Raw genomic sequence first — 12,209 nt, 5'->3', positions numbered from 1 at the left:
ATATTATTTTAATTTTATCTATTGTTGTTAGCCACTCAGAGTAGACTTCAGTCTAAATGGGTGGGGTATAAACAAACAAACAAACAAACAAATAATTTTTTTCCCTTGTTTCTTTTCCTTTCCCTTTTCTTCTCTTTTTGGCTTCAGGGTTTTGTTCAGTCAAATCATCTTCGTTATACCTCCTCACCAGTTAAATAAAGGGTTCCTTTTCTCTATCAAAGTGTATATATTTATCATTGACATAGCCATCTTGGGTTCTTTTTAAGGAGAAAGGCGGGATAAAAATGATTTAAATAAATAACATTAAATAAATTTATGAGCAAAATCCAGTTGTTAATAGCAACTAGAGTAGACCAAATGAACCAATCGGACTTTTGTAGGTGTTGCCTTCCCAGTGACATAATGGATCCACTCCAGTTCATATTAGTAACTGGACTTAGATCTGTTATCTATGTATGTGTACTATTTTTTTTTCTATTTGTCATGAAAGTCCTTAACATTCTTGGGTAAGTGCCTGAATTGCTTGAAAATATAGTTCCGTGTGCCAATTCTAAGTTTGTTATATAGCCTCCAACCATTCCTCCATCACAAGCCTACAGTAGTTTAGTAATTCCTGTGGCAAATTTGGGTAGGGTCTCTTGGATAGTGGGGACATGGTGGTGCTGTGGGCTAAACCGCAGAAGCCTGTGCTGCAGGGTCAGAAGACCAAGCAGTCGTAAGATCAAATCCACGCGACGGAGTGAGCGCCCGTCACTTGTCCCAGCTGCCGCCAACCTAGCGGTTCGAAAGCATGCAAATGCAAGTAGATAAATAGGGACCACTTTGGTGGGAAGGTAACAGCATTCCGTGTCTAAGTCGCACTGGCCATGTGACCACGGAAGATTGTCTTCAGACAAAAAACCCTGGCTCTATGGCTTGGAAATGGGGATGAGCACCGCCCCCTAGAGTCGAACACGACTGGACAAAAATTGTCAAGGGGAACCTTTACCTTTACCTCTTGGATAGCTCAGTGGTTTAGGTACCTGGTTGCAGAGCCAGCGGTGAGGAGTTCGATTCCCCACAGTGCCTCCTGTGAGTAGAGCCAGCCTGTGTAGCCTTGGGCAAGCTGCACAGTCTCAGGGCAAACCCAGAAGAAGGGGAGGCTAAACCCCTTCTGAGCACACTCTCTAACTGGAAAATGTCGTAAGTCACTGGGAAGACAATCTTTTACCTAGTTTTTCAACTATTAAGTGTAGTCAGGCCCCTGTAATCCAGCCAGAGTATTTGTTTGTAAAACTGTCAAGAGAATACAGTTGGCAGAGCATCAGTTTAATCACAGAGTAGATCATTTGCACGGAATGAGGGCCCTTTGGGAATACCTCTCAGCGCCGAATCTTGGCTGCCACACAGACTCCTGAAACCCCTTGATAATCCTCCAGCTTTACCGGTAACCTGAAACCGACTAGGCGATATTTTACAAAGGAATAATAACTCCTTAAAGCAAATATTATTCTGTCAAGATAGTATGAGCATTGTGAAGTAAATCCAGATGTGACTGAGACAGGATTACATTGACTATAACCTTTTCCTATTTAAACACCCAGCTGCTCGATTCGACCGCGTTAACCAATGAGGGTGGCTTTTGTTTCTCTCTTATTTCTTCTTTTCGAAATTCTTTCTCAGATGGTTTCGATCAAGTTGCTTATTTTGTTCTTATCAGATAAATACACTAGAATCCAGTTTATTTAGGAAAGTAAATACACATGTCCTGTCCTTTGGAAATTGCCTTTGAAAGCCAGTATGGGGGAAAGAAAATGCTTCTCCTGATGGTCCTTATAAACTATTTACCCTCCCTCTACTCCTTTTTTTGTTTTGAAGAGGAAGCCAAGAAATAGGAGACCCTTTTTATATTTGAAATGTTCTTTGAAGTGTAGGGGTTTAGAAATGGGTTTCTCATGAACTTTGTCTGTTTAAGGTTACCAGATATCCCACAGAGTAAGATTTTGATTGACTTCAAGCTAGGTCATAGGCAAACTAATCTGAACTGGTTCGACAATGAGTCTAAACACGGGTGGTGTATCATGAGATTGAAGATGGTGAAGTTTCTTCTGCTTCTCTTCCTCCTCCTCCTTGTTCTTCCTCTCCCTCCTTTTCCTTCTCCACCATCTCTTCATTCACCTCATGTTGCTGTTCCTCCTCCACGCCTTTAGTATTTCCAGAGTTGCAAGCGAAACACATTTGAGCCAATGGAAACATGCAGCGAATTTTAGAAGCACCCAATAAAAACTATATTGTTGATGATAACAAAGGGTGTTTCCAAGAGAAGGTTCTAGTTTGCAGTACTCTGATATCTGCAGAATTTTGGGGATGGAGTCATGATTTTGTCTTCCACTTTTAACCTTTATGTGTTTCCTCAAAAAAAAATTGTTAAGGAAGGAAAGCTGGAATAACCACACAATGACTTTTGACCATCAATGTTGAGAACCATCCACCTGAAAGAACCTGGAGGAACTGTGTCTACCCTAACTGTCTTCACTACATTGAATCCAAGTTCTACAATAGACCCATTTATCTGATATATTGGGGCAGACGCTTCGATGGATCTCAGTTATATGATGCCATTGCTTAGAATTAATGAATTATTAGTAATGTAATTAATTACCTGTAACAACTTCTCCTCCTCCTCCTCCTCCTGAATTCTGCTAGGGTTTGTGAAAGATTTGCACAATTTGGCCGGCTAATTGCAACTAATTGCCATGGTGCTAGGACGCATCTCAGTTGCACATTGGGTGTGTGACAAGGCATGCACCTGAGATGGCCCTAGGCACCTTGTCAAATAACTGCGATGAGCCATGGTGAGTTGTACAAAGCTTACATAAGGTTTTGTCCATTCTTTTGTAAAGAGGTTGTTTAAAAGTTACATTTTCAAAAGTAATGGAGGAAGTGGGTGGAACAATGTTCATTTTCTTTTTGCTGTTACCTAGTGATTTGTAATTATTTTAAAAGGTTATTTTAAGTCATTTTGAGTGGAATCGTTTGTGGTTTGCCGTATTTTTCTGTACATACGACTCCCCCCAATGTATAGGATGACCCCCTAATTTTTACCCTTGCCAGAGGTGGAAGAGCAGCCAATGGGCAGCCATGAGAGGCGGCCAAGCACAGCTGCTTCTTTGCCTCAGTCCCCACCTCCTCCTCCTGCCTTTCGTGTATAAAACAATCCTTAATTTTTCCTCTAATTATTTTAGAGAAAAGTGTCATTTTGTACACGGAAAAATACGGTATGTCATTTGAGCAACTTCAAGATTTTTTTTGTAACCCTGGCAGTAATGAACTACCGGGGAGGTGAGTCTGAAATAAGTTGCATAACAAATAGTCTGATAGCGAGGTCCCACTATCTATGTGAGTTCTCCATGTGATTGGGAACCCAGAAAAAACATCCTTGCACATCTCACGGTGACAATCAATTCTTGATCTGTAAAGTGGGAATAACAGTGAAGCTCCCTACCAAACCTATACACGGTGGACCCCAAACGTTATTCATTTTTATAGCATGGGCTGTCCATGATTAAAACCTTTTTGCCACTGGAGGCATATTTCTTGTGCATCTTTTTTTAATAGATTCTCTCCACACGACTGGAAAATGCAGCTGTAAGCAGATGACAGACAATGCAACTGTTTCCTACTTCATGCTGACTCTGTGGTTGATCAAAGCAGCTCAGCCCCTACAAAGCACTTGCTGAAATCATCAAATTGGTCACTGAATAAATGAAAAAGTCACTGAGCCTAAGACCTTCAGTTTGGGCAATAGCATGCCAATGAGCTTTGTTTTCCTACATAATTTCCTGAGCACGTCCTTTGTATACTTGAAAAACAGTTGCTCATGCTCAGAGGGTTTTTTTTGTACCTGCAGAAGAGAGAGAGAGAGAACCTGGGGTGGATGCTGGGTGGGTAGACTTAAGAACTGTTAGGGTACTAGGTAAAGAATTCAGATCTTGTCTTTTCATTGTAAAAGTAAGTTTCTGGCCCTCATGAGTGCGGCATTTGAAAGGATGTACATTCACGTTATGGAATCATAGAAGCCATCCTGGGGGAAAAGTGAGTTATAAAAGTAAAATGTAAATAAATAAGAAACAAATAGTACAGCCACCAGAGTTTTGGTACTTTCTGCTGTTCCTTGCCCCTCACAAGCAGAAAAGGTTTTATAAATATGTGTATATATAGCCCCCTTCACGGATTGCTGCCTTGTTGTGGCGAAGGGACTTGAGTAACTGTGGGCTATGCCGTGCAGGGACACCCAAGATGGACAGGCCATAGTGAAGTGTTCCACCTGGAGTAGGAATTGGCAATGCCACTCCAGTATCTTTGCCAAGGACGTACCAATGATCAGAAACAAAAGGCTAAAAGATATGACGGTGGAAGATGGGACCCTCCGGTCGGAAGGCATCCAACATACTACTGAGGAAGAGCGGAGGACAAGTACAAGTAGCTCCAGAGCTAATGAAGTGGTTGGGCCAAAGCCGAAAGGACGCTCAGCTGTGGACGTGCCTGGAAGTGAAAGGAAAGTCCAATGCTGCAAAGAAAAATACTGCATAGGAACCTGGAATGTAAGATCTATGAACCTTGGGAAGCTGGAGGTGGTCAAACAGGAGATGGCAAGAATAAACATCGACATCCTGGGCATCAGTGAACTAAAATGGACAGGAATAGTCGAATTCAATTCAGACAATTATCATATCTACTATTGTGGGCAACAAGTCCGTAGAAGGAATGGAGTAGCCCTCATAGTCAACAAAAGAGTGGAAAAAGCTATAATGGGATATAATCTCAAAAATGATAGAATGATGTCAATATGAACCCAAGGCAGACCTTTCAACATCACAGTAATCCAAGTTTATGCGCCAACCACCAATGCTGAGGAAACTGAAATTGAACAATTTAATGAAGATTTACAACACCACCTAGAACTGACACCAAAGAAAGATATTCTTCTCATTCTAGAGGACTGGAATGCTAAAGTAGGGAGTCAAGAGATAAAAGGAACAACAGGGAAGTTTGGCCTTGGAGTTCAGAACGAAGCAGGGTAAAGGCTAATAGAGTTTTGTCAAGAGAACAAGCTGGTCGTCACAAACACTCTTTTCCAACAACACAAGAGGCGACTGTACACATGGAAATCACCAGATGGGCAATACTGAAATCAGATTGATTATATTCTCTGCAGCCAAAGATGGAGAAGTTCTATACAGTCAGCAAAAACAAGACCTGGAGCTGACTGCGGCTCTGATCATCAGCTTCTCATAGCAAAATTCAAGCTTAGACTGAAGAGAGTAGGAAAAACCACTGGGCCACTCAGGTGTAATATAAACCAAATCCCTTATGAATACACGGTGGAAGTAAAGAACAGATTTAAGGAACTCGATTTGGTGGACAGAGTGCCTGAAGAACTTTGGATAGAGGCTCGTAACATTGTCCAGGAGGCAGCAACAAAAACCATTCCAAAGAAAAGGAAATGCAAGAAAGCAAAGTGGCTGTCCAACGAGACCTTAGAAATAGCAGAGAGGAGAAGGGAAACAAAATGCAAGGCAGATAGGGAAAGTTACAGAAAATTGAATGCAGACTTCCAAAGAATAGCAAGGAGAGACAAGAGGGCCTTCTTAAATGAACAATGTAAAGAAATAGAGGAAATAATAGAAAAGGAAAAACCAGAGATCTGTTTAGGAAAATTGGAGATATTAGAGGAACATTTTGTGCAAAGATGGACATGATAAAGGACAAAAATCCTGGAGAGTGAAGTCAAGTGGGCCTTAGAAAGCTTGGCTAAGAACAAGGCCAGTGAAGGTGATGGCATTCCAGTTGAACTATTTAAAATCTTAAAAGGTGACGCTGTTAAGGTGCCACATTCAATATGCCAGAGGTTGGGAGTTTGATTCCCCACTGGGTGCCTCCTGTGAGTAGAGCCAGCCTGTGTGGCCTTGGGCAAAAGCTGCATCGTCCCAGGACGCAGAAGAAGAGAATGATAAACTACTACTGAGAATTCTCTATCTAAGGGTCAGCATTAGTCAGAGTTGACCTGACGGCTTGTGTGTGCAGGAACACACATTAATTCTACATAAATTCTATGGTAACTAGATATAAGATTTTAAATTGTCTTTTAATGCTAAATGATTTTTATGAAGTATTTGGAATTTTGGAAATTTGTAAAGGTTTATTTTTGTTGTGTGATTGATTTTAGCACCATAACAATGAACTGAACTGAACACACTCATTAATGATGGAACAGAGCTTGTGAAAAATATTTTTTGGGGTTACAAATCTCAGAATCTTTCAGCCAGCGTGGTTGAGGCATGCTGGGCCTTGTCTGATAAAGCATGTTTCCAAGTGTGGCAATCACCCACATCACGCATGCCATTCATATTCATGAGCTGATTTGCATGAACCTATGAGAGGATTGGAGAGGCGGAGTCAGCAGCTACATGAGGCTTGGCGGGAGAAGGAGGAGTCAGATAGGGCTAGTTAGAGAGAGGGAACAGATACTGAGATAGATAGGGTTAATTAGAGTGATAGAGGTGATTAGGAAAATAGGTAGAGAAGGTGGTAATGGGATTGCAAGATAAAAATATGTACTGAGAGGACTGTTGATGATTTGCTTATGTATAATGTGTACCTGAGAAACTTCTGTTATTATTCAGTCGGCTTCACTTCAATAAATAAGTTCTGTTTCTGTTCACAAGTCAAGTGTTCTGACAAGCGTCATTAATATTGTGGATTGAAGTAATCCACTGGTGGCAGCAAGAAGAGAAAGCGACATGAGCCTTTGTGAGGGAAAAACTAGCAGGAGCCGCGAGGGCAAAAGCCACACCAAGTTCGGCTGAAAATTCTAGGCTTGCCTTTAAATGAAGATGCCTACTTCCTTCTAGCCAAGTAGAAAGCAGCCGTGATACAAAATGCTTTAGAAAGATTCTATTCAGGTTCCCTTGATGACGGGAGCATCATCCTCGGCACATTCTTTCCCACTTGCTTCATGGCTATTTGCTTCTCTCTCTTTTTGCTTCATCTTCCTTTTAGCTGATGATCCGCCTGACTCCATGGTACTGACTTTACCCTTCCATAATAATGCTTTTATTATGCCAGTCATAGGCACAAGTGTTCTCTGAGAAGGGCTGGCTTTGTTAACAGCAACCTCTTAGGATGACAGGGAAAGCCCAGATTATCCAATAAAGGGTTATGATCTTCAGCCAAGTGATGAAATGAATGCCACCATTGGAATGGAACAGACATGGAGGCCTCCGATTTTATTTGAGGTCAATTGGGGAAGAGGAGGTTGAAGTTTTCCCCCAAGAAAAGCATGCTTAAACTATTGGGATAGTATAAAAGATGGATAGTTATGTTATTGCATTACATTTATGTACTGTTCCAAAGCAAGGTTCTCTTAAGCAGCTTTTTGTTGCTTGCTCTGTTCTGTTTTGTTCTGCCTTTTACGAGCAGCAAGTTAATTTCATTAAAAAATTTTTTTTTGGCTTAAACCCAGCAGCACATCAGAACTTTCTCTTATTTTTGTTCAGTGTTGCTGAAAACTGTCATAAAGGGTTGTGTGTGTGATTTTTTAAAAAGCCTTATACAGCAGTTTTGGGCCATGCAGTGTGACGAGAGGATCACACAAACCCAAAATTTAACTGATGAAATCATTTCCCTCAGTGAATGACTGGATTCTGAATTTTTAGAACATCTGTGGGACAAACTGGCTTTATTTCCAATTCAGCTTCAGCCCAATTCTTGAGACTATTTTGCATTTCCGTATAATAGAATCAGTTCAGATATACAAAATGAATAATAGTTGAAGCGTTACACTAGGTTTGTCCATTTGCTTCCTCATTTTGAACAAAAAGCAGGATTTATCAGTCTATCATAAACCCCAGTTTATTCCTGGCTTATTCGCCCATATTCTTAGCGAGGAAGATACCAAGGGCCCATACAAAAAGCAAAAAAAGCAAAGTATGCTGCTTATATACCACCCCATAGCACTTAAAGCACTCTCTCGGTGGTTTACAATTTAATTATGCTGGCTATGCATTGCCCCCTCCCAAGTGAGCTGGGTACTCAATTTATCGACCTGAGAAGGATGGATGACTGAGTGAAATTCAAACTGGCTACCTGGGATTAAACCCGGGTCTTCAGCAGAGTTTGGGCTTCAATACAGCAGTTTAACCACTGTGCCACAAGTCAACATCCATTGCTGGAGTTTTGCCTGGCTGTGTTTTACTCTGTGAAGTAAGAATCTTAAGTATTATATGAGATGGAAAGCTAGGACAGTGTGTGACATCATGTCAATTGCCATTTGCCAAAACAGAATAACTGTTTTTCTAAATTGAATAAAATTCCAAACCGTAGTGCAAAGAGGCTTGAGATCACAACCTCTGCAAAACTGACATCAACTCTCGCAGATGTATACCATCAATTTTGGGACTCGTGTATAATTTTTCTGCACTGTCCAGGAAGGGATTGTGCTAAAGCCTGAAGAAGTGAGATTTTCTCCACAAAAACTTGCAATTTGTTTGATTTTTAGTGGCCCGATAAAAGCTATCACCCATTCTTACAGTTGAATAAACATCTGTTCTTTATACTCAAATGTCATAATTAATGCCACATTTGTACTGGCTGAGTCCAGCAGATTTGAGTTTGGTTTCTACCGTTTCCCCAAAAATAAGACCTAACCTCAAAATAAGCCCTAGTATGATTTTTCAGGATGCTCGTAATGTAAGCCCTACCCCCCAAATAAGCCCTAGTTAAGTGAAACCCTGCCCTCCACCGTTGTGCAGCATTGTACAGCAACCAGAAGAGGACATGACTATAAAATAAAACATCCCCTGAAAATAAGCCCTAATGCATTTTTGAGCAGAAATTAATATAATTAATTAATTAATATAATGAAATCACTGGCAGTTGCTATAGCAACAGTTCTTATCAGGTGGCTTAATCACATTTGTGTAATCCTCTCCCATTGTTTCCTGCTGTTTATCAACCAAATAAGAGAAAGGAGAATGAAGGCCAAATATGTAGCCTCGTAAATGGGGAATGGCAGTTCAGTAGTGTTATATGAGCAAGCATGGTTTTTAAAAAGATGTTTCTAAGAACAAACACAGCCGTGTTTTCGTCCTGGCATTTTGTAGAAAGAGATTTCCTGGTCAATCAAGTTGGATGGTCTTAATTATTTAAAACGATAACTGAAGTCCTGTAGTCAGTCACAACGAGAGAAGGCCCATTGAATCAGTTGGGAGTCAACGCCTTTATAAAGTCCACTAAGTCAATGGGCCTTCTTACTCCTGGATTTCAGCCATTATTTCTCAGGCTTTTGAAGCCCAGATTCTCTGCTGAGAAACATAAAAGCCGCATACACCTCCCTCCAAAATCCTGACATGCCTCTGTTAGTTGAGAATGCCTCTGTAAGCTGATAACCTATTTGTGAATAATAACTATATGCCATCAAGTCATTTCTGACTTATGGCAACCCTTTCCAGGGTTTTCTAGGTAGCAAATACTCAAAGTGGTTTACTGTGCCCTTCTTCTAAGGGCGTCCTGGGATTGTGCAGCTTGCCCAAGGCTACACAGGCTGGCTCTGCTATCAGGAGGCACAGCAGGGAATCCAACTCCCAACCAATGGCTCTGTAGCCAGATACTTAACCCACTGAGCTATCAAGATATTTCTGAATAAGTAGTATAAAAGGGTCTACGACTTTGTTCCATCTTAAAATGTAACCCATGTATTCAGGTGCAAACAAGACATTTTGGACTCAAAATACTTTGACACAACCAGGTTTCCCTTTATTGCTTATGTTCAGCTACACAAACACAGCAGTCTTCCTAACAATCCATTAAATCGAACAATGTGCCGGCTTAATTCCTCTGCAGCCATTTCTTTTCTTATCAGAAACAATGAAATACCAACACTCTCAACTATCAATTGCATAAAGCAAGTACTCACATGGAAGGAGTTAAAGTAAGTGTACAGGAATACACACGTAATATGTATGTGAATCCATTGGAAAATATTACAGTATGTGGATTCACCCCGTGTGCTACATAAAAGTGTTTCTTTGAAAGTAAATATGGGTGGAAATCTAATGGTTAAAATGAACTGAGTTTTTCCCAGGTTTTTAATTATCTGAAACATGGTTTAAGGTGTGATCACAGGGGGAATAGATCACAATTTGGACCGCTTGTGGAACTAGTGCAATCCATTTGCTGGTGATTACTTGATACCTGGAGAAATGTATTGCAGCCTAGCCCCAAACTCATGGTCCATCGGCAGGGCTTCTACTTTTTGGGGGGCTGGAGTGATTCCCTAGCAGATTGAAGAGTTGCTTTAAGGGAGATTTCTCCTGTTAAGGACATCCTTTCTGGTGCAATTAGGCATGTGCCTTTGCTGTTGTCTAATCACACTCTTAAGATAAAAATGAATCAGAAAAGTTTAAAATATTTTGCCATGATCAACCCATTTTTTTACAGTGCTCCATGCATCAATCTAATTTTGGGGTACCTGTCTACCCACATGGCAGCTCTCCTGAGAGTATGACAATATGTTCCACAAGTTGTGTTCTGTCCTCACAAGGAAGCTATGATGTGCTGTGGTTGGCATGAAAGTGGCGCTCAGTTTTCCTTTGTCAGTAGGTGGCATCGGTTAGCTAGAGCTAAATGAGTGAAAGTGCGAGAGCTGGATGCGTTTTGGTTTGCCAGCTTGCAAATACCAGCACTCCGGAAAAATCTGTGAAAATTCTAAACCATTGAGATAATTGTTGGGGCAGGCTGCAAAAAAGTAGACTGTGAGAATGAAAAGACAGAGAATTCTTGATCTGTTGAAAGCTGAAGTTTGTTGCTCTTTGTCAAAATGTTCAGAGTGTGTCACAGGATGACCATAAAGCAATAAAAACACAAATTACAAGAGAGGAGAATAAAATAAAAATGTTAAAAGCAACAAAAGCATATTGGCTTAAAGCCAGTATCATGTTGGTGATATGCTGCCAGCAATGTGTCACGTTCGGCCTCTTCCTGTTCTACCTCTGCATCCCTTGACATTACCCAAAAATTGATTCCAGAAGGTTTCACACACTTTTGGTTGAGATGTTTGCAAGCCAATAGCAGGGAAGGGAGATTACTCTTCCAGATTTCAAGGTCAGGAACAGTTCCATCACTGAAAGTCCTCTACGGCAGTGGTCCCCAACCTTGGACCTCCAGATGTTCTTGGAATTCAACTCCCAGAAATTCTATAATGTTTTTAATCTTTGTATTTTCGGGTCTATGACCATATAATAATAAAACAAACTTCCAGAAATCCTGGCCAGCAGAGGTGGTGGTGAAGGCTTCTGGGAGTTGTAATCAAAAAACATCTGGAGGCCCAGTGTTGGGGACTACTGCTCTATGGGATCTTGGCCCATATCTGTTGATTGACAGCATAGCCCGACCCTTCTCTCTTGGGTATTCAGAGGTAAGTCCCACTGAGTTCTGTGGGGCTAGGTTCCAGATAGGCAGGTATAGGACTGTAGTTTCTAACATTTCAGATGCTTAGGAAAAGTGAAATTATGGGGATGGAAAACATTTCTAGGCACTTCAGTTTTAACTAGATGGTTAATGATAGTTTTTGTTGAAATAGTCTTTTTCCATTACAATTAAAGAATTTTCAAAGCCATTGCTAAAATGATGGAGGCTGTATAGCATACCAACCTCTATGTTGATGTTTCTGTCTGTCTTTAACATTCAGTGGCTTACATATTATTATTTAACTAGTATTTTGCAACCATATTGAATATTTGTGCTAAAAACAAAGCCCAAAATGTGTTTTAGGACATTTAGTGCTACAGATTATAGTGATTGTATATATATGCCACTGAACTTTGTGAAGTTCATCTGCAGAAATGAAAATATTACTTTTGAGGGGCTACAATTCACAGATTCTCCCGATCAGTTTGGCCACTGGCTATGCTTGCTGAGAGGTTCTAAAAAAGACCAAAGTGTTGTGGCACATTAAAGACTAAACCATTATATCTTAATGTAAGCTTTTGTGGACCTTCTTAGACCTCTGCCAGACATTTGAGGTGGAAAACAGAGGTTAGCACTGTGAAACATTCATACTGGATTCTTGAGAGTCAGTGGTGGCTTGTTGCATTTCACACGTGCCATAATTTATGACCTCGGTTTGGTTTTCAGTTCTGTAAATACTCCAGCAAGAGACATATGGCCCT

At 40.7% G+C, this 12,209-nt stretch overlaps 1 protein-coding gene across 6 annotated transcripts in view; it reads left to right on the top strand.

The window, feature by feature from the left end:
* Positions 1–12,209, top strand: part of SPTBN1 (spectrin beta, non-erythrocytic 1) — a 243,093-nt gene that overhangs the window by 57,740 nt on the left and 173,144 nt on the right. The window lies entirely within an intron of this gene.

The sequence above is a fragment of the Pogona vitticeps genome, chromosome 1, assembly GCF_051106095.1.
Source record: "Pogona vitticeps strain Pit_001003342236 chromosome 1, PviZW2.1, whole genome shotgun sequence".
Lineage (NCBI taxonomy): Eukaryota > Metazoa > Chordata > Lepidosauria > Squamata > Agamidae > Pogona > Pogona vitticeps.
The sequence above is the reverse complement of the archived record's forward strand: the minus strand, read 5'-3'. Positions and strand labels throughout refer to the sequence as shown.